Genomic DNA, 23,955 nt, shown 5'->3' on the forward strand with positions numbered 1-23,955 from the left:
TTAGCGTTTTCAGTAAAGCTTAAGTCTTATGATCTCTTTAGAATCCACCAGTTGTCAAGTTTTGTAAGGAGATTGCCAGCAGATTTGTGGACGTAAGACTGAGACGAAAAAAAAAGAAGCGACGAATGGTAATGATGAGTGAGTGAGCGCGCCACGTTGCTCCTCTAATGACCATGAATGAAGGGAAGCTAGTATTGCAGGTCACCTTACTGAAAAAAAAAGTTCACCGTGCATATAATTTGTCACGGTTTCATATTTCAGTCTCTGCTGTTGTGTCACGCATTTCATTGGTGTTTCGTCATTTTTCCCATTACCTCCCAAATCTGGCATGTGATTAACGTCAGGAAAGTTAACCATCATAAATTTAATTTTTCTCGTGGATAAACATGATTAGAATTAATTCATTTTGCTGCAACTAACAACAGACCGCTGTTCACCCTGCCCTGTAGTAGTAGTACTAGTAGTAGTAGTAGCAGCAGTAGTTATAACAAAAAGTTATATATTATTATTAGTAGTATATTATTATTATTATTATTATTATTATTATTATTATTATTATTATTATTATTATTATTATTATTATTATTATTATTATTATTATTATTATTATTATTATTATTATTATTATTATTATTAATTCTACTACTACTACTAGTACTACTATCATTACTATCATCATTATCATCATCATCAAAACCATCTTGTTTTTAGGAAAACTCTTTTTATGCTAATGTTTATAAATTAATATTTGCTAAATTGAAAAGCCATTACCGTGACAACATAAAAACCTAGAGTAATCAAATGTACAGATGTGCACTAAATTAACTTCAATTAGTTGATATTCACCAGAAAGACCCTCTAGTGGAAATTTTAATTGGTAACTGCTGGAAATGTTACTTGAGGAATGACGTTTGTAACAACTTCGACGGAGGAGTTCGAAACACTAACTTTGACATTAGATTGGACGAGGCTGTGTCTATTAATAATCATGATCTAGATTCAGTGTGGAGGTCGTAGAAACTAGATTAACATTTCTGTCGGATCTTGGAAAAGAGATAATGAACTTGCTTTGTTACTCTTTTCTCTTCCTTTGCCGTTTAAGGAAGTTTAAGGAAGCGATGGCGAGAGTTGCTTGCTTCTTTGTTCCCCGTAGTAATGAAAGGGCGTGTAGTGACCAGGGATCATCTTGTAAGTAACAGGAGAGATGTATTGTGTAACGTTTGGACCTCGACATTGCAATTCACCACGGGAGTAATGTGTATGGATGAAGCTGGGATATTTCTCTCCTCACGCTCCCGCTAAGGTAATGTGTGTGTGTGTGTGTGTGTGTGTGTGTGTGTGTGTGTGTGTGTGTGTGTGTGTGTGTGTGTGTGTGTGTGTGTGTATCATGACTTATTATAACATCCCTGAAAACTGCTAGTTTCTCCTATGTGTCTGACGGAGCCATGGAGACCAATAAGGTCAGGAATAGCATAGTCTAAGGTGATTCCAATAGCAGTCCCACGCAGTTCCTCCAATACCTGGAAACGTAGAGGTTTCATCCTAATGGCTGGTGGGGTGTGGGGCGAGGGGCGCGTGGCTGAGGTAGAGGTACTAGTGGCAGATGAAGGAGAGCTCCTTGGAAACGAACGTCTAGGGACTGCCACTGTGAAGCTCCCTAGACACAAGATGAGGCTGCCTTGCATCCCCAATTCAGCTCATCTCGTCGTGATGATGGAATTGACCAGGTCGAATTCCACGAAAGCGAAGCCTCAGTGTATTGTGTGCATACGTCCACCAATATATCAATGCAACCCATCCGCCTATATTGTCTATACCAGGCTGTCTGTTACTCGATATGGGCTATACAACGCTGAATTTAAATGTCGTAAGAAGTAAATCTAATCATGACATATTTATAAAAACGTAATTTAGCCAGATAGTGCATGAACGCTCTTCGTACCTAATTCACCAAGAAATGTTAGCTGCAGGTACTTATTCTTCCCATAAATTGATTGAATATATTTACTGTTGATCTATCAAAAAGAGAAACTGTTTGTACTTTTCTTTTGAAAATATAAGAGGCTTTCATATGTAAGGGGTTTATTTCAAGTGGATATTGTGCCTAGCAATATTTTCATGGCATTATGCAGGCACGTGTAATGCTAGACAAAAGGGAACACTTAAATACTTCATATATCCGTTTACATATATGTCATGAAAGGAAAAAGAATTTGACAGAATGTGTTGCACGAAGAATTAATATGACAAGAAGCAGGAGTGTATGCAGAAAAATGTATGCTTACCTTTCTATTGAATGTTCTACTTCTACTTACATTACGATGACGCGTGACGGACAGCTTTGTCTGGGCGTTCTGCGACCCTCTCGTGTTTGTCTGGCGGAGTCTGGAAGTGATGCTCCTCTAGCTTCAGGCTCCCCGGCGCCTCTGTGATCGTGAGGCGCCTCGCTGCTCCGCCAGGGATCAACGTCTGTGTGTGGTCATTGACACTACATCCACCGAAATTTGTCTTGGAATATTTTGTCCCTTTGTGCAACTGTAGTATTTCTCATGACAACACATTAAATAGCTTATCCACCGAAGAATATTGGCAGACAGAAATCTACGGCACTTATTCAGGAACTCATTCAGAAGGATAATTACTTTGAGAATATAAGTGGAAGGTGAAAGGGGCGGATACTCTTTACTCGTATTGATTTGAAATGGTTCCAAGCGTTATTTACAAACATTTCCAACTACGTGTATTTGTCATTGGTGATGATGCACGGATTCCTAAAGCACACATGTTTATGAATACTTTTTTTTTTTTTTTTTTGCCGGAAGCGCACCGAAGTTTCAGGTTCTTGGCAATCAACACTTTGAATGAGAGGACAGGACGCTCCCTCGACCATTTTTGTTTCCATTTCCCCTCGCTTCCCTCGTCTTGCCACAGCTCTCTTTACTCTTTACTCTCCTAACACCTCATCATCATCATTCTTGCATCCCCATCCTATTCTTCAAACAATTCGCTGCACCCTTTCCATCTCACTCTTAATATATGTATTCTTTGACAGACTCCTCTTTAATCTTTGTCCTCCTCATCGACAGAGCTCTCTAACAATAAGTACTCTGCCTTTTCTCTCTTTTTCCTTGCTCTACATTTTCAGTTATAAACATTCCTATTATATTCCTCTTCTTTACGTATACAAAACTATAGCGTTGATTTCAAAAGCTATTTACCGACGGATGCTGCATGTAAATTGAACACACACACACACACACACACACACACACACACACATGCATGTATATATATTTGTATATGTATGTATGTGTTCAATGTATGAATGTATCTGAGTCTATCTGGACTGTGCTAATGTCACCATGATTTATAGCTGAGTCTGCTAACGAGAGTTTTATTTTCAGCCGAGTTTTCTCTAAAATAGTAATGGATATATTGTTTTGTTTCCGATTATTATATGGCAATAAATCTTTTGAACTTGAATTCTCTCTCTCTCTCTCTCTCTCTCTCTCTCTCTCTCTCTCTCTCTCTCTCTCTCTCTCTCTCTCTCTCTCTCTCTCTCTCTCTCTCTCTCTCTCTCTCTCTCTCTCTCTCTCTCTCTCTCTCTCTCTCTCTCTCTCTCTCTCTCTCCTGGTATATTTGGCGCCGGGTGAATCTTCCCTTCCAATTTCAGACAGTCAGTATGTAAGTCTGCCCCAAGTGTCGCAATTTACCGCCACTCCACACCCATCCACTCCACCACAACCACCAACCACTCCTAACCACAGGGGGGCTTTCTTTTAACTCTCCTCATTTTTTCTCTCTCTTCCCTCGCCACCACCACCACCACCACCACCACCACCACCACCTGCACCACCACCGTCGTCTCCGCCACAGCTGCGACACCGTTGGAGCTTCTTCCAGATTGAATGTAAAATACCTTTGTCGCTCACACATCTTTTCTTCAATGTTTTATACTTCTCGAGAATTTTCCGGCTTATGGTCTCAGATGTGTGTGTGTGTGTGTGTGTGTGTGTGTGTGTGTGTGTGTGTGTGTGTGCGTGTGTAAGAGTTTCCCCGGCTTCCACACATGATGGTGCGCTCTTCAATAGAAAGTTACTGCGCGTTTCGGTTAGCAAAATTCCCTCTGAGTTCACTTTGCCTGCCTTTGGACATGAGAGAGAGGTGGTCGTAAAGGCAGAATCATGTGTTTGCATACGTGGGCCCGATATTCCTCTCCGGTATATTTCAGCGTCGCGGGCAATGGGTCGTTGGTGGCGTGTCGCGGATGGCCTGCCAAGTTGAGCGAAGCTAGGTTCTTCTGTAGAGCGTTTAAAGAAATATTGTAATGTTCAGACTTTTATGATATGAAAGAGTATTCCAATCCTTCTAAGGAGCTTCAATGTTTCGAAATTCACCAGGACAGAGTTGAAACTTTCCTACGACCTTACAAGTGAATTCTTCCTAAGGAGTGTTAAAAGCTCGTGAAAATACATTAGAATTTTTTTTTTTTAAATGCGTTAGGAACCTTCCTGAATCTGTTGGGAGGGGGTGAGCTTCCCGGCGTGCAGGGTTAGAACCGCTGCCATGATTGTGAGGGATAACTATTCAATTTCACGGTGACGTCTCACCAATCACAAAAAAAATGAGTCCCTTCCACCTGCCGTATTGATCGGTATATATATATATATATATATATATATATATATATATATATATATAGATAGATAGATAAACACACACACACACACACACACACACACACACACACACACACACACACACACACACACACACACACACACACACACACACACACACATTGAGAAAACACATCTCTCTCAGATTGATAGATTGAGAAAAGATCTCTCTCTCTCTCTCTCTCTCTCTCTCTCTCTCTCTCTCTCTCTCTCTCTCTCTCTCTCTCTCTCTCTCTCTCTCTCTCTCTCTCTCTCTCTCTCTCTCTCTCTCTCTCTCTCTCTCTCTCTCTCTCTCTCTCTCTCTCTCTCTCTCTCTCTCTCCACTTTGAAAACATCATACATCACCTAAAGACCGAGTGGTGTAGAATGAGCAAGATTCTACATTACGAGTGTGTTTGGTCATGGGAATCGCGCACCTGAGTGTTAATGCTGCATGTGGAGGTAGACTGAGGTCACATGAAGTAATATGAATCCCGAGGAACGTGTACGCCAGGTTTCATGACAAAATGCAAAGTGTTTCTACCTACCAAGTAGCCACAGGTTTGTGAGTAATTGTTTAATATCTAGGTTTGCCCGATATGCCAAAGATGACCATGAGGACCTTTAGTACTAGTTGACTAAATTGTTCGTTGTACTGAATACGTCATGTAATATTCCTTCAGATTAGTAACCAACTGTAGTAAAAGTACGTGACACCATTAATTTCACTTAAATGCACGTATAATAATAAATGTTATGACATCTACATATTTGAAAGTCTACGGGGAAGGATGTGTTTTTTCCAGAACCCTGTTTAGTATAGCACCATGCATTCAGTGTGCAAGCCCCATCAATCACCCTGCTTGCTGATACTTGCACCCTGCCACGCACCCCCACGCCTAGCGCCTGACCCGCCTCAGACCTTGCCCCTCACCAAAACACACAGGAACATTCTGGGGATGTAATATACTGAAGTGGGTGACTTGAAAATCTGTCCCCTGGCCCAGCGCTCTTCCCCCTTGCAGCAACATTCATCTTGCAAGCCATGGAGGTCGCCCCACCCGGCCCCACCCCGGCTCAGCACCTTCCCTCACAGCTCTCCCCTTGCATACCCTTGCATCGCCTTGACGTTTTGTTGCTGTGGGCTGTTGTCTCTTTTTCCAGCCGTTCAGCCTTTTATAAATATTTTGTTTACTGTTGAATTATCAGTGCTAGTGCATTGAGCGATAGTGATACAGTAGTAGTAGTAGTAGTAGTAGTAGTAGTAGCAGTGGTGGTAGTGGTGGTAATGAGGTTTTTAGTACTAAGGATGGTGTGTTTTATGTATATTCTTGCAGTAACTCCCACGTGTTGACCTACAGACTTCTTGTGGTCTCCTTTACGTTATACCCAGACCGTGTGTCTGACGCTCACACCATTCCAAACCCTCAGTGTTCGCAGCACTGTAGCGAATTAGTACTGAGAGTGACAGAGACGGCCGTGCTTAAGTGGCCCTCCACCATGACTGATGAGAAGGTGCGGGCGACGGCTGGGCTCTACAACTCCTCCTTTCCACCACCCTGACGAAGAGCGCTCCGGCTAGACGCCAAGTGGCCGCTACCATTACCGGAAGAGGTGTTGAGAGAGAAAACTTGTCTTGGCAGGATTTTTGCCTCTACCCTCAACACAACGGCCTCCACCTCCTCACTGCAACCGTATAACGAGAGCTTTATGGTACCTGAGCCGCAGCTGTCTCGTCACGGTAATGTCAAGAGGTTTAAAAATGGTCTCTAGAGCCTCCTCTGTTGAGTGTTCTATACCAGATTCTTTTATGTTCCAGCGAGTCGTGTTTTGGATGAACAAAGAAGGAAAATGCAAGCTGAGCACTATGATCACAGGTGTCAGTGTAAAACCATGCAATTCAAAAGCGTCTGCACTAATTAAACAAGTATATAATCGTGGAAATAGATCTTTTCACGTGAAACCAATGCACCTTTTTGATTAATGATACAAATAAAGGACTGAATTGTGAGTATTCATTCAAAGAAACCCATCAATACTATCCTTTCCATTTTGGGTTCAGCAGTGCACGTGTATCTATAAATATCAAGACAATGTAACAGCACAGAGACCTAAAAGTCTTTCCAGTTGTCTCAGAACCAAGATTACCAAACAGCCGTGACTTCCATAAATGATGAGGCACTGAATAATTAAGAGTGAATGGAATCATGAGACAGAATAACATTTTTTTTTTTTTTGATGGGATGGCCTGGCAAGAGGAGGAGAGTTTGGAACCCAGAGGAGTGTAGGCCACCAACCTTCATTGCAACAAACTGCCGCTGTGCTCCCTACGCATCGTAAAAGGCGACTAAAAGCAACGGAGTGAGGGGACTGGGAATCTTCCTTTCAAGGGGATTTCAGCATTGTGTGTGTGTGTGTGTGTGTGTGTGTGTGTGTGTGTGTGTGTGTGTGTGTGTGTGTGTGTGTGTGTGTGTGTGTGTGTGTGTGTGTGTGTGTCTGTATGTATGTGTATGTGTCTGAAAGAGAGAGAGAGAGAGAGAGAGAGAGAGAGAGAGAGAGAGAGAGAGAGAGAGAGAGAGGTTACAAAGGTTGTTTTCTGGTAGATAAAAGTGCAATATAAAATTCTTCGTTTTCAATTTCTCAGAACTGGTGAAGTTGGAGGGTTCAAGTATAGAAGCGTAATATAGAAAGCGGAACGGAAAGACCCAATGATGAGAGGAGAGTCTACGGAAAAAAAGGAGCAATAATACGGCCTAACAAAATAAGAGATTGAAATGAAAGAAAAAATGCAAATGGGTTTTCTGTGCAATGATGGAAACATTTTCACACAAACTGATGAAGGATTGCGTGTCATTACTGCCACCAACACGAGCACATGCATCCCGCTGTCTGTTCGCTGCTGTTTCCCGCCTGATCTGTTGCCACTCACCTGTTCTGACATGCTAGTGAGTGGCACGTGGCTTCCTAATTTCACCCTGGACTGAGCTATACAAACTTTTCCTCGTATCGTGTAGCCGGGCCGTGCGAGCATAACAAGCAGGTTTTATCAGCGAGTCGTGCGTTCCGAGCCACAAAAAAAAAAGCAAAACAAAAACCAAATCTCGTTCCAGTTATCAGTGAAGCAAGGCCTGGATCGTGTGGCTTGCTGGTGAATCCTTGACTAATTCAGCCGTGACGGAATCCTCGGCCTCTACTTGAAGTGACGGCCTGACACAACCTGAGGGACGTCTTATTGTGTAGTCACGCGAGGCTGTGTGTGTGTGTGTGTGTGTGTGTGTGTGTGTGTGTGTGTGTGTGTGTGTGTGTGTGTGTGTGTGTGTGTGTGTGTGTGTGTTGGGGTGGTTGTCATTGATTTTGTTTGTAGTTGACGATAACCTTTTCTTTATTATAGTTAGTAATAATCTTATTCCAGCAATTGTAATTCTATACGTAGATGTTTCGAAGAGAGAAAGAAAGTCATGATGTGTATTTAGACCACTACCTAGTGAATGGCCACACAAAGGATGCAAGGACTAGAACTGAACAAATGCAATAAAATAGTGTAATGGAAATCCTGAGGCGCACAAATAAATAGATAAACAGATAGTTTAATTACCACTGCAAGTATTAATAATAGTAATAATAACTAGTTCATAGGATCCATGCTATAGTATAGAAATTTAAGTGTCCCGATCCATCATACGCCTGAGTCCATATTCTTTAATAAAGTATATAGGAACAACAGTAACACAGCCCACACATAGATAGATACACAGATGGTTAGTTTATTGACCACACCAAGTTATGTAAATAATAATAATAGTAATAATCCATGCCAGAGTATACAAATGTAAGTCCATATTCTTTAACCCCTTCAGTACCATGACGCGTTTCCATATTCATTTTGCTTACTATTTGGCGATTTTATACAGCTTCAGGAACTGATGTTGGGGATTAAATAGTGAAGATTCTAACCATTAATCTTCCGATCTCCATAGACCCTTTTTAATGTCAATAAGATGGTCCCATCATACACAAATTTAAAGGTAAAAATTTGTCCCATTACTGAAGGGTTTAACAAAAATAGAGGAACAACATAAGCACAGCCTTAACATTGTTCAACTCAGCGAGACTCCATGCAAGCAGAGCAGCAAGAAACAGTAATGGCTTTCAACCTTTTGTAAGTCCATGCTCCCTTCCAGGACCTTCTGAAAAATTAGCAGTATTGGAGCTTTTCACGGTGATCGAAACTGTTGCTCTCCATTACTGAGATTACTGCATAATGTTCGGAGCGGCGCCGGACCTGAACTCCTTGTCTAGTTTGTGAGAGGTTATTTGTCGATGCGCTTCATTCAGTGTATTGAATTTGTTATAATCGATACCATTAGAAAATTTGTGTAAGTTTAGTTTTTTTTCTATTTGTGATGATTGTGTTATTCATCTATTATATATTTGTCCAATTATCACTAACGACAAGAATTCTATAGAGTTTGAAAATTGTGTTATAACCCGAAAAAATATGGTTTAATCTACGGTATCCATGAAATCATATATAGTTTCTAGGTACAGTGTGCATGAATAAAAGAAACTGAGAGAGAAATGCAAACTCAAACTCTTTTTTTTTCTTTTAGCAAGAGGGGCACTGGCTAAAGGTAACAAAAAGAGAGAACGGAAAGACCCCACCAGAATCCCATTGCCACAGCACACCACACACCCCCAGACAACTCTCCCTTACTGCCTTGGCCTCGATATCTGTGCTGAAAACCTGTGCAGTGATGAGTGAGAAAGGCGCACGATGACCCTTTCCACCATGACTTATTCGCTGGGATAACAACCTCGAGATCCTTTGAAATATCATAGCCATGTAAATCCTTCCCATCATCAGTCTTCATTGGACGCCACACGCACCATCATTACTTACCCCACCCGCTGCTGCAACGATCACCACCCGTCGTCATTTATATCTCGGGGTCAGTGGTGGCTAATATTTTATCGGGCGCAGACATTAATGAAATTCCGTGAAAGTTTTACACTGCCTCTTCAAGGACTGAAAAAAATAATGTAATTGGTGACACGCAAGGCCATGTTCCGAGGTAGCGACGCGATGCCTCATAACAGGTGTGGATCACTCATATTTGTACCTTTTTTTCTTCCAGTGTTGAGGGTTATCAGATTAATGTTAGGGAAGGTCTATAATTTGCTTAGTTTTATTTAGTTAGAAGTTTATAGGTTTACATTAAGATTCCTAGTATTCTAATAACTTTATCTTTCATATCTTAGTATTGATCTAAGTTAAAGATACCGAGTTGACAGGCTTATTGAACATACTAATCAGTACGTGGAGTGGATGGTGCTGTGTCTCAAGGCAGCATTGCACCGCCAAGCAATATCTCGCCTTTGTCTTTTTCACATCCAATGTCTACCACAATACTATCTTTTTGAACTTTTAGCTACGTGAGTTAGTGTGACTCACCTGCTGGGCTTCGTGCAGGCGTGGAAGGTGTCACTGAGCCGGGAGGTAATGTCACTAAGATTCAATCACACGAGAACGAATGTGATCCAATAAGAGGTGCTTGAAGGTCACGGGGAGCGAGGAAAGGGTTACCTAACAGTGCTGGCGAGACTTGCGTGTAGATTTCTTTTTAGATTACGAAACGTGTTAAAAGATAGATGTGATAGATAGATGGATAGATGGATGTATGGATAGATAGGTAGTTAGATAAGTAGGTAGATATATAAACATGTACAGAGAGACAGATAGATAGATGAATAGGCAGATAAAACATACATATATACATACAAGCTCAAGCAAGCATACATCCCCGAACGAATATATTGTTATCAGCTAATTAAAAACTGCTTATGTAAACATTTCATAACTCCATCAACATCATCATTACCAACAATACTGATACCACCACCACCACCACCACCACCACCACCACCACCACCACCACCACCACCACCATCATAACCACCATCATCATCATCATCATCAATAACAACGACAACAACTACTCCTTCGCTCGCTAAGTCTCACCTCTGACTCGGGGAAAAAACATTCTGACGGTTACAGTTGAAGCGACTCCCTGGAGGCGTATTCTCTTCTGGAAGTTATAAAAGAACCTTCGCTAAAGTCATTATAAAGTCTGACACAAGCGCCTGGCCCTCCCTGCACGCCCAGCAACAAGTGTGTGTGTGTGTGAGTGTGTGTGTGTTTCACTGTTTGATCTGCTGCAGTCTCTGACGAGACAGCCAGACGTTACCCTACGGAACGAGCTCAGAGCTCATTATTTCCGATCTTCGGATAGGCCTGAGACCAGGCACACACCACACACCGGGACAACAAGGTCACAACTCCTCGATTTACATCCCGTACCTACTCACTGCTAGGTGAACAGCACCTACACGTGAAAGGAGACACACCCAAATATCTCCACCCGGCCGGGGAATCGAACCCCGGTCCTCTGGCTTGTAAAGCCAGCGCTCTAACCACTGAGCTACCGGGCGTGTGTGTGTGTGTGTGTGTGTGTGTGTGTGTGTGTGTGTGTGTGTGTGTGTGTGACTATCTGTAAGGTAAACGCATTCTACATGTACCTTCATTTTTTCTTTCTGTATTCTACCTGTGTTCCCTTTCCTCCTCACCCCGCCCTAGTGTCTCCCCTCCCTGCTTTCACTGCCCATCCTCTTTCCCTCCCATCAACGTCACTTTCCTCCCAGCATCGCTTCTCTCCTCCCAGCGTGGCCATTTCCCCTCCCACGATCGCTCCTTTCACTCCGTCTTTCCCCTTTTCGACTCCACCATTGGCCCTTTCCTCCCTTTCTCCTCCTGCCTCTCCCCGCTCCCTTGCATCCCCCTTCCCTTCCACACGACCACACATGGCCTGTACCGCTCACTGCCCCTCCCTCGCTTGCATCCCTCCTTTCCTTCTTTCCTCACCCTTCTTTTGTCGGAACTGATTTGAAATGAAAGACTCTAAGATTTTCGTTCACGTTTAGATGCAGAAAGATAAACCATTTACAACACCAGAGCAGAAAAATATATGCTTTTCTATAGTTTAAGGAAAGATTAATTATACCACGCCACATCACGCCACATCACACCACAATACGGCACACACCACAGTTAGTTCACACAGCACACCTCATCACCATCACCACCTCACCCCATTCAATTTCCTTTCTGCCTCACAGCGCCTTAGCGGGGCAGGAGTCTCTTCCGCCACTCGGGCCATCAACACAGGGCTCAAGGGAGGCATTAGTGTCTTTTCCTAATGCCGAAGGGATTGTTTAGGTCTCTCCTCAGCGTTGGATATTTAATGAGATTCTAAAATTTGCGCTGAAATATATATTTGAGGAAATTTTAATCTATAAAATGAACCCCAAGCAACGCAGCAATCCCAGTGCCGGAAGTTATTATCAACTTCATCAGCAGCGGCGGTGCCTCATCTTATTAGGAAATGAAGGTGGGGAGAGACGGGGGGAGGTATTACCGCTGGGGACGAGGCGGGAGACTGAAAAGGTGGCGGCGCTGTCTCTATTGCGCCGAAATAGTTGATTTTTAAGCCTTTATGTAAAAATACCTTTTGAATGATATGTTAGTCGCTGAGGAGGAGTGATACACAGTTCCTTACCGAGAAAACAAGGGATTTGAAGTCTCGGTGGAAAAGACACGTTAGTCTGAGTGTTTCGCTTGACTGGTTGTCTCGTTGTGAAGTGGATATTGATTGAGGAGAGAACACAGTGGGAGACGCAGCTGTATACAAGAAAACCAGAGAAACTATATAGTCACGGTCTTATGGAGGACAACAGGGAAATAAGCAGGAGGAACAGTGGAATAGAAGAAACAACAGAAAACCCAAACAGTAAAGCACAGAAAATAAAAGAACTAAGACACGAAATTAGATCAGAATTGTCAAGAAAGCAAATAGAACGTATTTGTCGAAAGTCTTTTTTATAGTGACTCTCTCTCTCTCTCTCTCTCTCTCTCTCTCTCTCTCTCTCTCTCTCTCTCTCTCTCTCTCTCTCTCTCTCTCTCACCAAGGGCACAAGAGCACCTGCCTCACGCCCCGCTAGGTCTCCCAAATCGTAATTTCCTCCCGAGCCACCCCCGCCTCCCGCTGCGTCGCTCCTCACCCTGGCCGGTAATCCCTGGCGCCTCCTCGCTCAGGCAGGACTGTTTACACTCTCCCACTCCTCAGCCGCCCCGGACAGCCACGGGAGCTTATCGTTGATTAAAGCGGCGAGCATAAATTCCACAGCGATAAGATAGCTTAGGCATCAACTTTACTCCTGAATACATTACTGGGCATTCACTTCTCCGCCTCACATTCTGAACTGCCTTGTCCGGGGCTAGATCTACTACCAGGAACAACCGCATTTTTGTCCGCCAGCTTTACCAGAGATGAAAGGTTGTTAAAGGTCAGGGAATGCAATCTGCTTCAACACGTCGATTTTGAATGACAGGGGTGGATTGGAAGTAATGTTGATCTGCATTAACACCTTCAGTATAATGACGCGTTTTCATATTGGTTTTGCTTACTATTTAGTGATTTTATACAGCTTCAGAAATTTAGTGGGGATTAAAATAATAAAGATTCTGGCCATTAATCTTCTAACCTCCATAAACCCTTCCTAATGTAAATAAAATAATCTCATCATACCTAATCTCATGGTAAAAATGCGTTCCAGTACTGAAGGAGCATCGTCCGCAAATGTGTGTGCCAAGATGAGATTACGGCGGGTGTTGTGTGACGTGACCAACCAAACCTTGCGATGTATAGGGTAAGGGGGAGCTGTGCTGTGGGGAGTGATAGTCCACCAGGAATTACACTATCCAGTTGAGCTTGATTGTTTACTCTTTTATGTAGGAGGGGAAAGCTGGCCAAGGCCAACATAAAACGGAAGAAAAGGCCCACTTAGTTGCCAGTCCTCTTGCAGGTCCGAGAGAGTTAGTCGTAAAAAGTATAAATGTCTTGAAACCTCCCTCTTTATAAAGCCGCCACAAGATGGTAATTTAAAAGTTATGCAAGATACATAGAAATGCAAAATCAAACATTACAATAAAACAATGCATAGTGTTATTTGTGTCAAGCAATACTGTAACACCTTGGCCCATATTCTGATACACTGTCGCGCCGCACCTTCACTATTTTCAAAGGACTCTAGTTAAAGTGACACGGGTTTTTAAGGATGTTTCTATAATTCTAATAACATGTTAACAAGTTTTCTGCATTATCAACAGGACAAATATTCTTTAGAACTCGGCTTATCTTCTCTGTGATCTTTGAAAATTATCACGATGAGAGAAGGAAGCGTCTCTGAATATGACGCCTTGCTTCACATGCCGCGGCCCAAGGAAGATGGCGCCACCTCCCCTAAGACAACGCTTAGGGCTGATTACACCACACCGTTGTATAAAACATATCGCTTGTAAAGGCAATCTCTCTCTCTCTCTCTCTCTCTCTCTCTCTCTCTCTCTCTCTCTCTCTCTCTCTCTCTCTCTCTCTCTCTCTCTCTCTCTCTCTCTCTCTCTCTCTCTCTCTCTCTCTCTCTCTCTCTCTCTCTCTCTCTCTCTCAGGTAACGGAGGACATTCATATTTAAATTCGGCCAAGTTCAGAGCGGGAGGAATATTTAGATTGCACGCAGAACCATCGATCCTTCACCTTTACTTCATACTACAAGATACATATTTTTCAAGCCATCACTCAGAGCCACAATGACGAAGCACGTTGTAAGTGGCCAGCATATTGTGAATGTACCATTGAGATCAACACGCAGGGGGATCTGAGCACTGAGCATCATAAGGCATTCGGACTGGAGGCTCTTTGAAGTGCTGCTGTGAACACCTCGGGAATCCCTCCTTGATGGATCCCAAGAGTGGCTGGCGGTGTGTGGACGGCGGTCTGTGATGTGGTAGGCAGAGTACGCTTCCGTCTGACTTCCTGAGGGTTAAGGCTAGGCACTGACTGGCTGGTATCTGCGTCCTAGTGGTGGTCAGTTGGTTTAGATCACAGGATGAGAGTCATTGAGTGAGAGTAAGGGTTATCGTGGTGGTGAAGGTGATAGTGATGGTGATAATAATGATAATGATAGTAGTAAGTAGTAGTAGTAGTAGCAGTAGTAAAAGTTTTCATAGAGTTAGTAACAACAGCATCATCATTTTCATCTCCACTACCAACACCACCACTACCAAGAACAATAACAACAGTAGTAGTAGTAATAGTAGTAGTAGTAGTAGTAGTAGTAGTAGTAGTAGTAGTAGTAGTGGTAATAGTAGGATTAGATGTTATTGTTGTTGCTGTTGTTGTTTTTTTGTAATAAAAGTAGCAGCAGTAAGACAAGTGATAACAAAAACATTGACAACAAGACCAGTTTTAATAGTAGTGATAGTCCATATTGTGATTAATTTCCGTCGTGTTCGAGAAAGGGATTAATTTTGTTAAATATTTTCACCCGTCTTTCATATAGTGCTTCAGGATCCCTTCAACTTGTGGCTGGGATCTCCGCCTCCCGTGCTGCAGCCTTCCACTCTCCGTCCGTACAGTGTTGTAGTGGAGTGTTATTTTCATGTGCTGTGGGTTTGAATGACGCTTGACAAGGAAACAATCTTTTTTTCTTCTCTTTTTTCCTTTTTTCTTTGCGCAAAGCCAAATGTCGGACCGTTCTGAATGATGAAGGTTGTGCACGAAGTCTTACTCATGCACTGGTCAGGGTATATGTGTATCCTGCTCATGTCACTGTAAAAGCATGCTGGTTGTCTTGCACTTCATACCATATTCTTCAAATGTTTCGTGAGTTTACCTTTTGCTTTTCGACAGGTTTTGGTGGAAGTTGTTCTGAATTCCTTTGCGTTTTCATGATTCTGGCGATGTGGGTGATTTTACTTGAACTGGAAAACAAACTTTTTTTTCTTTTTTACGTAGGGAAGAGGGCCAGCCAAGAGCAAAAACAAGAAAGTTAAAAAAAGGCCCATTTGAGTGCTGGCTCTCTAAAAAGTGTAAAAAGTGCCAAAACCGTCAGCCAAAATTAGGGAAGCAAATGCCTCGATACCTTCCTTTTAAAAGAAGACAAGTTGTAGGAATTCGGAAATACAGATGGGAAACTAACAAGCTATCTCAATCCTTTGTAAATAGACTAGTATCTAAGAATACGAATTTTGTTTTGACCAATAATGATTTTGATACTACAATGGTATCAGTAAGTATTAAGAACAGAGTGAGATAACAAACTGAGCTGCTAATCCAAGAAACACAAATACAGAATTGGTAAGATAATCGCTTTGTAATCTCTATGTTCTTTGTTAATAACTATTGCTAGAGAAGTAATGCATAAAATATCCTTAATTTTTTAGTAGTATATTGACTACTCTTCATTAGACTGTATTGAATTAATCTTTAAATTTTACCTTATTGCTGCGAAAACGTGAAAATTTTACCTTATTGCTGCGAAAACGTGGAAGAGAGAGAGAGAGAGAGAGAGAGAGAGAGAGAGAGAGAAACAGACAGAAACAGAGAGAGAGAAAGAGAAACAGACAGAAACAGAGAGATAGACACAGACCAACTAAACAACATTATCTACAAAAGTATTACGCCCAACACACGACGACTCTGGATAGGGAGGAGGTAGCTACGTACAAAGAGGCTTGGGGTAAAGTCAATAGTTGGTGTGATCGTCATAATTGTTGGCGGTGGGTTAATGGTATTGGGTTACTGCCACCCAAGGAAGCAATTACCACCAGCCTTGGCAAATGTTCGGTAGGTTTCGCTGGCGTGGCGGCGTCTTGGCTCCCTGTGCGGTGCTTCACGTGGCGTTGGGAAGGTTTAGGTGTAATTGCCTGCCTCTCTACGCCCTCCTGCTTTATGGCGCGCACTGATTTACTGCCCTCTTCGTCTTTTTTTTTTTTTTTCATTTTTGTTCCCACTCTCCTGCTTCTCTTCCTCCTCCTACTCCGTTCTCTCTCTTTCTCCTTTTCTTCTTCTCCTCTTTACACTGCTGCTACCACTACTAGTCCAACAACAACGATTAATTATACTTCTGTTACTGTTAGTGATGGCGTTGCTGCTGCTATTAAAATCTGTGTTATTACTACTACTGCCGCTTTATTATTACTAATACTGCCGCTGCTGACATTACTGCGCTGCTGGAGGGAGTGGAAGTCTCTTTCTGTGGGTGCTGGTGACGGTGGTATAAAAATTGATAGGAGTGACGGGGTAGAGAGAGATGAAGACATTAGTGGTGGTGGTGGTGATGGTGGTGCTGGTGGTGGTAGAGAAGTGTGGAGAGAAGGGGCTTATATCTTGCTCTTGTAAGTCGTAATTGACAATATGTGACTTTTCCCCTTGCACATTTCAAACAATTTCCTCATGCAAGATTATCTCTATTGTGCATTTTACAGTTTTATTTTCCATTATTCCTGTAGTGTTGGTATCTGAAGCATTATTGTCCGTCAGTGTGCATGAGCGTGCCGTGGTTGTTGTTGCAATTTTGTTTCCTCAACTCCGGTTCCTCAAATGACAGAGAGGGGAAATGTAGAGAATAAAGAGAAAGGGGGATGAAACATGAAGAGTCTCCTGACCTCATGAAACTGTAATGTTGAACGGTTCCGCTTATGACGATGTGGTGTAAAGTTATTGTCATTTCCAACCTTGTTTTCACGATTCCAATGCTCTTTTTTCTGTATCTGGGAAAGAAACTTACTAAGGGCATAAGGGCAAAAAGTTAGCTAAATTTTCCTACTCAGAAACTGACACCATAGGAAAATATGAAGTGATATGTCAGTAAAATCAATAAGATAGTGATATTCCTCTGTAGAAATAATTCAAGCCATAGGAAGGGGAATATAAACTGGCAGAGAGTTTCAGAGTTTTTCCCCAGTGAAAGGATTGAAAGAGTGATGAAACAGGTTAGCTCTTGCATTAGTTAGGTGGATACAATAGGGGGCGCAGAGAGGGGGAAGGCGTGCTGGAAACTAGTTAAAAAAAACAGTATCCATGGAAAATAGCGGTAGAAAAGAGGAAGAGATGCAACATTGCGTTAGTGTATGAGAGAATGAAGTTCAGTAAAGTTTAGAGAGGGGCATTTGAGAGGTGATAGGCTCAAGATTGATAACGAGTCTACATTGTTAATTCATAAAACTTCCATAAAAACCAGACCAATCATCTGCATAACATTTGAAATCAGTAGTGATAAAAAACAAACATATTGAAAAACAGAAGAGTCGTGTATGAGCCTGAGTCATCCTAATGTGTTTACGAGTGAGGAAAAATGATCGTGGCCCAAGAATTCACCTCCGTAATGAACTGTTGAAGGAAAAACAGGAAAGAAAAAGCCAGTTTATTTCCCGAAATGACCCAGAAATCATGGAAAGGAAGGGAAACCACATGCAGGAAGGCACAAAGTATCATAGGAGTGTGCCAGCATCGCCATTATCACCACCATCTATCCCAGGAATGTCTCGTCAGCTGATCATGCGGTTCTGTTCATTCTGGCAAAACTACTGGTATTATTTCTCCCTCTAATTAACACTCTAACGTATAAAAGAACTGACTTTGATTGGTATTCTTCTATATAACTGAACGAAATGTTATGTTATGAACGTAAATTTAGCTCAATTAATTTTGGTTACTATTTATTGATTTTAAGCAGCTTCAGTAACTTGTGTGGGGATTAAAATAGTGAAAACTGTGGCCATTAATCTTCTGACCTTCAAAGACCCTTCTTAATGTAAGTAAAATCGTCTAATCACTTCCGAAACTCAAGATAGAAATGCATTCCAGTACTGAAGTTCATATGTCTTACGGCTTTTTTATACACGTAAGAATGTATGAAAATAAATCTCATGTTTCCTTTAACAAATATCATGGGAAGGGTCTTGATTACATTCAACTCCTCGATTCCATTCTTATAAATATTCCTCCCAGTCTCTTGATCACTAAATAAATATAACCTTCGTTGTATATATATATATATATATATATATATATATATATATATATATATATATATATATATATATATATATATATATATATATATATATATATAAGAAACAGACCACGCCATCTATTCCCGGCCAGGCAAGCCAGCGTGGATTAAGGCGGCAGGAGAAATAGACAAGGAGAGTCTGTGTTCCGCGAGATTCACCCAACATAACCCAAAGGCTTGCAGTCAGATGCAGCCACTCCCAGCACTGGCCGCCGCTGCCCCGTCACTGCCCCGCCACTGCCCCGCCACTCACACCTTGCTCCTACACCCCACGCTTCCCCCAAACACTCGTCACCTGTCCCTGAGCTTTCAGTCTCCATCATTCTTCGTCAGCAGTCTCGGCCAACCCAATTTCCGCCACATTAAGTCCCAACGCGCACATCCTTCCTTCCTCCTCCGCTTCCTTCCTCCTCGCGCGGCCTTTTGTTGCTTGTTTTGCTACCACCACCACCACCACCGTCGCCGCCGCCGCCGAGTGTTCCCCTTTGATAAGATGGCTCCCTTTTGTGTATATTTGTATGTCTATTTACGAAGTTATTTTTGCAATTTATTCTCTCATATTCTCTCTCTCTCTCTCTCTCTCTCTCTCTCTCTCTCTCTCTCTCTCTCTCTCTCTCTCTCTCTCTCTCTCTCTCTCTCTCTCTCTCTCTCCACACATTATGTCCACGGAGGCCCAATGTGTACAGGTGGCTATAAATAAGCAACACACACCCACTAGACCCTAGAGACACGAACTCAACTTCAAGCAGCTACTGCGTGCCGTGTGAAATCTTACAAACTCTGCCGCCTGGTCGCCTTAAAGCTGCAGGCCCGGTGCGGCGCCCCGGCGTGGGTGTACCAAGGCTGTGTTTGTTGGCTGCTCAACGTGTGCTGCCCGCTTGATTCCTATTGTATATCTGATCTCCCGCTGCCTCCTCGCTTCTCTCTGGACGTGCGGAATATTCTATTATTCTGCAGCAGCCTTGCCATCCCAAAGGGAAGTCAGTTTTCCAGGACTCCCTTCCCCCTTCCCTTCCTCCTCCACGCCTCCCTTGACGCTCCGTGATGCGTACTTCACTCATCTTCCATCTCTCTGTCCGCGTCGAGCCGCTGACAGGGAGCGTCGCCCGACCCGCGCCTGTGCCGCCCGCTGCAGGCGGCACAGGTGTTGGGACGCACACCTATTCCACCTTTTATCTTAGTAGGCGGCAATTGCACTTTTTTTTTGTTTTTGCTCCCTTTGCCGGATGTTCTTTATTGGGTCTTTTTCCCTCGTCTTGTGCCATGGGTTGTCTGGCCGCCACCATTAGTTGGCGGTCACACTCAGCAGTGCCTCTTAGACACACAACATTTTGCTATTTCTATTGGTACTACGTCGGTGTGTCAGACGATGTTGGCCACCACCACCACCACCACCACCACCACCACCACCACCACCACCTCCATTACACCACATTCATTATATCGCTTCTTCTGTCATTATTTAGCGAGACCTGGCGTGGCTTCCTGCTTTATTGTCATTTGCCTGTACGTCATTCCACACGTGCAGACAAGAAATGAGACGATATTGTCCTGTCTTCATGCATTATTCTTTATTAAGGACACTATAATGGCACATGTTTAGAGAGAGAGAGAGAGAGAGAGAGAGAGAGAGAGAGAGAGAGAGAGAGAGAGAGACAGAGACAGACAGACAGAGAAACATATCACTTATCCAGGAAATCATGAGGTACCACAGCAACACACACGCATGACTTCCTCGTACAGGCCCACTTACGTCAGCCTATTTGAAGATGACTCCACGCTCCACTGAGTTCCCGGCCTAGCACTACACGACTCTACTTGTCATCCAGCCCCTCTCGTTCCTGGAATTGACTCGGTTAGTAGAGATATCATACGTGAAGTCCGACTGTAACTGTTTACGCTGTGAGTTGCGAGCCATCTTTCCTTGATCAGATTAAAGTTAGGCGCATCAACTAGGTACCGTGAACGCTTTTAGAAATATATGCTACTGGATTACCTTCTCCTGCGGATGTATAGATAAAGAAGGGTGTTTTGAAAGAGACGAAGACTGGAAGAGGAGGAAAGAGGGGATATGTACGATGAGAGATAAAGTACAGAGGAGGAAGAGGAGAAAGGGAGATGGGAAAGAAGGGTACAGTGAATGCAATGAAGGGGAAGAAAGAAAAGATATGAAAAGAAGAATGACGTGAAGAAGACTGAGGAGAAAAAGAGGCATATGATGCAAAAAAAAGAGAGGTTGAATAAAAGAAAGATGGAAAGAATAGAAGAGAAGACGATAGAGCAAAAAGAAGAGGTAAAACGAAATATACTGAGAAAGACAACACGTAAGAGGTGAAACGGGAAAGAATAAGGGAAACAACAGGAAAGAATAAGGGAAAAGAAAAATTAAAAGGAAATTGTATTGAGAAAAGGACTGTTTTGAAGGATAGTGCTGGTGGTGCTGGTGGTGGTGGTGGTGGTGAGACAAGACTGGTGGTGGTGGAGGCCTCAGATGGCAGTGTATGTTAAAGACTGTTAACAGACACACCAAGAGATCACTACTACTACTATTACTACTATTACTACTACTACTACTACTACTACTACTACTACTACTACTACTACTACTACTACTACTACTACTACTACTACTACTACTACTACTATCATAATCATCTTTGTATTCCCACACATATACAATAAAAGAGATATTAGGGTGAAACGATAAAGCTTCACTCAGACGCTCCCTGCTCGCCTCCCTCTGTCCTCGTCCCTCCACTCGCCTTTTACAACGAGCGCGAGATATGGGGACATGTATCGCTAAATTTTCATGTTTCACGGTTCATAATTCTCTCTCTCTCTCTCTCTCTCTCTCTCTCTCTCTCTCTCTCTCTCTCTCTCTCTCTCTCTCTCTGCGGTGTGATTTTGTACCTAATTGTACTACCGTTCTGTAGTAGTAGTAGTAGTAGTAGTAGTAGTAGTAGTAGTAGTAGTAAAAGCAGGAGCAGGAACCGCAGAAGTAGTATTTGTTTTGCTATTATTGTTATTGTTATTATTATTATTATTATTATTATTATTATTATTATTATTATTATTATTATTATTATTATCATTATTCTTATTATTATTGTTATTATTATTGTTGTTATTATCATTATCATTACCACCATTACTATTATTATTATCATTATCATCATTGTAATCATCATTTCAAAACATGGGTGAAGAAGATGAGGAGGAGGAGGAGGAGGAGGAGGAGGAGGAGGAGGAGGACGAGAGCTTAGTGATGAAGTACTTTTATAAATGAAAGATGTTAAGGCAATCTTGAAGAGAAAATGTATTCCACTCGTTAGTGGTTTTAAAAATGTCAAGTAATTACAGTATTTTCCATTTGAAATTTTCTTGCAATTCTGAAATCCTGGGGAAGAGGAGATTGAAAGGGATTGCAGCTGCTGGAAATGAAATAACTAAAGAAATATGACAATTTAAATGTTAGAGTACTGTCTGGCATCCATGGAAGAGTCGGTTGGGGGTTACGCGTCATTATAACTCCATCTGCGGAGCTTCAACTATTCCAGTCATTCAATAACGTTCTGAGAAGACTTGGGACGTGAAGTGAAGGTCTTGCACTGCGTTGCTTTGTTCCGCTTCCTTTACTCTTGTTGTATATTGATTCACCGTTGCTCTTAAACTCTTTTAGTGTTCAAGTAAATAAATATTTTTGAACCATTCATCATCATTTGTAAGCCGTGAATGTATATCTTTGTATGACTATTGGGAATTAGGAGAGCAGAGCCACCTGGCGGATGGAGTGGGAAGCTCAGAGAGATAGTATCCCTTTTAGTACTGGGACGCATTTTTACCATGAGTTTTGTGCATGATTAGAAGAATTTATTAACATTACGAAGGGTCTATGAAGGTCACAAGAGTAATGGCCACAGTCTTCACTATTTTAATCCTCCACGTAAGTTTCTGAAGCTGTATAAAATCACCAGATAGTAACTAGAATGTATATGAAAACGCGTCATGGTACTGAAGGGATTAATGGTGCCATCAGTACCAAATGATGATCAAGTCTTGGAGCGGAGAGAGGCTGGAACCATTCTCTGCCTTTTTCCTCTTTTTTTTCATACTGAGCAGCAATTAAGTGTTTTTCTCTCTTTTCGTTTTGCTAGCTCTTGGTCAGCCTTCTTTTCCGGTGAACTGTGTAGGGATGAGGACTGGATCTTTATGTATATGCCTTTTAACTTTCTTTTCCTCCTTGAAAGTTGATGATGATTGAACTCCCTAACGATCTAATTACGCCACGGGGTTTAAGTGCTGTTGGGAGTCGGGTAGGTCTCTGGTGGTTTGGCTTGTGTTCTTGTAATTACTCCTGTTTGTGAGTTTTTTTTTCACTTATTTATTCACTGAAACGGATTGCCATATGTGGGCCTGACGACTTCTTGTAGCTTCCCCATTTTCTTACGTTCCTGTTGTTCTTATTTAGTTACTGTATAAAGGAGAAGAGGTATGAATTTCAATAGCGTATTCATCTATTAACTTTCTTTAATGTGGAAATGAGGCTGGCTGATAAGTATTGATAATAGAAAATATATGAAAAGGTAACCCATTCAGTTTTCACTTCACCAAACGTGAATACAAATTTTGCACATATCGGGTTGATCAATTTCGTTTTGGAGGCGTGTTCATATTATTCTCTCAAAGCACTTCAAGCCATAGCAAGGTTTAAGTACAGAGTCAGGCAGAGAATTTTAAAGTATGATTGATAATACTGGAGTTAGGCAGACTTTTACAAGTATAGTAAAACTCTTCAAATATTACAGGAAAGTTAATGTACAAAGTCAAGCAGAGAGTTCTAAAGTATAATAACTGGTTATCAAAGGTCATAAGGAGGTGAAAAAACAGTCGAACAGAGAGTTTTATAGTATAATAATACACTTTCAAAACTCCACACATCTCTCTGGTATTCCATAATGATAGAGGGAATGATGGACGACTAATGACTGTGAGGAGTTTGTATACTGTTTCGGAAAATATTTAAGAGAATAGTTATAGAGTGCTGAAGTTCATAATGACATGTACGTGAGGTGTCCAAAGTTTGAAATAGCGAATATGTGCAGTGTGGTGTATGTATGATGACAGAGTACTGAATGATACAATGTCTGATGTTAGAGTACTGAATTATATGATGTCTGATGTTACAGTACTGAATGATAGACTCAATTCTTGTAATCTTGTAATATAAACTTAAAGGTGATACACGCATCGTCTTGTGTTTTCTATTGTACACGTGCTTAAACCCCTGAGTACCATGACGCTTTTCCATATTCATTCTGTTTCTTATTTGGT

General features: G+C 42.0%; 1 protein-coding gene and 1 non-coding gene across 5 annotated transcripts in view; one reads left to right on the top strand and one right to left on the bottom strand.

Moving 5' to 3' along the window:
* The window catches only part of LOC123503748 (tyrosine-protein phosphatase 99A-like), a 783,535-nt gene that overhangs the window by 329,764 nt on the left and 429,816 nt on the right, over positions 1-23,955 (top strand). The gene's annotated exons all lie outside the window — the stretch shown is intronic.
* On the bottom strand, positions 11,074-11,147 carry Trnav-uac. Its single transcript has one exon. It is a non-coding gene; the product is annotated as a tRNA-Val (tRNA).

Source organism: Portunus trituberculatus, chromosome 14 (genome assembly GCF_017591435.1).
Source record: "Portunus trituberculatus isolate SZX2019 chromosome 14, ASM1759143v1, whole genome shotgun sequence".
Classification (NCBI taxonomy): domain Eukaryota; kingdom Metazoa; phylum Arthropoda; class Malacostraca; order Decapoda; family Portunidae; genus Portunus; species Portunus trituberculatus.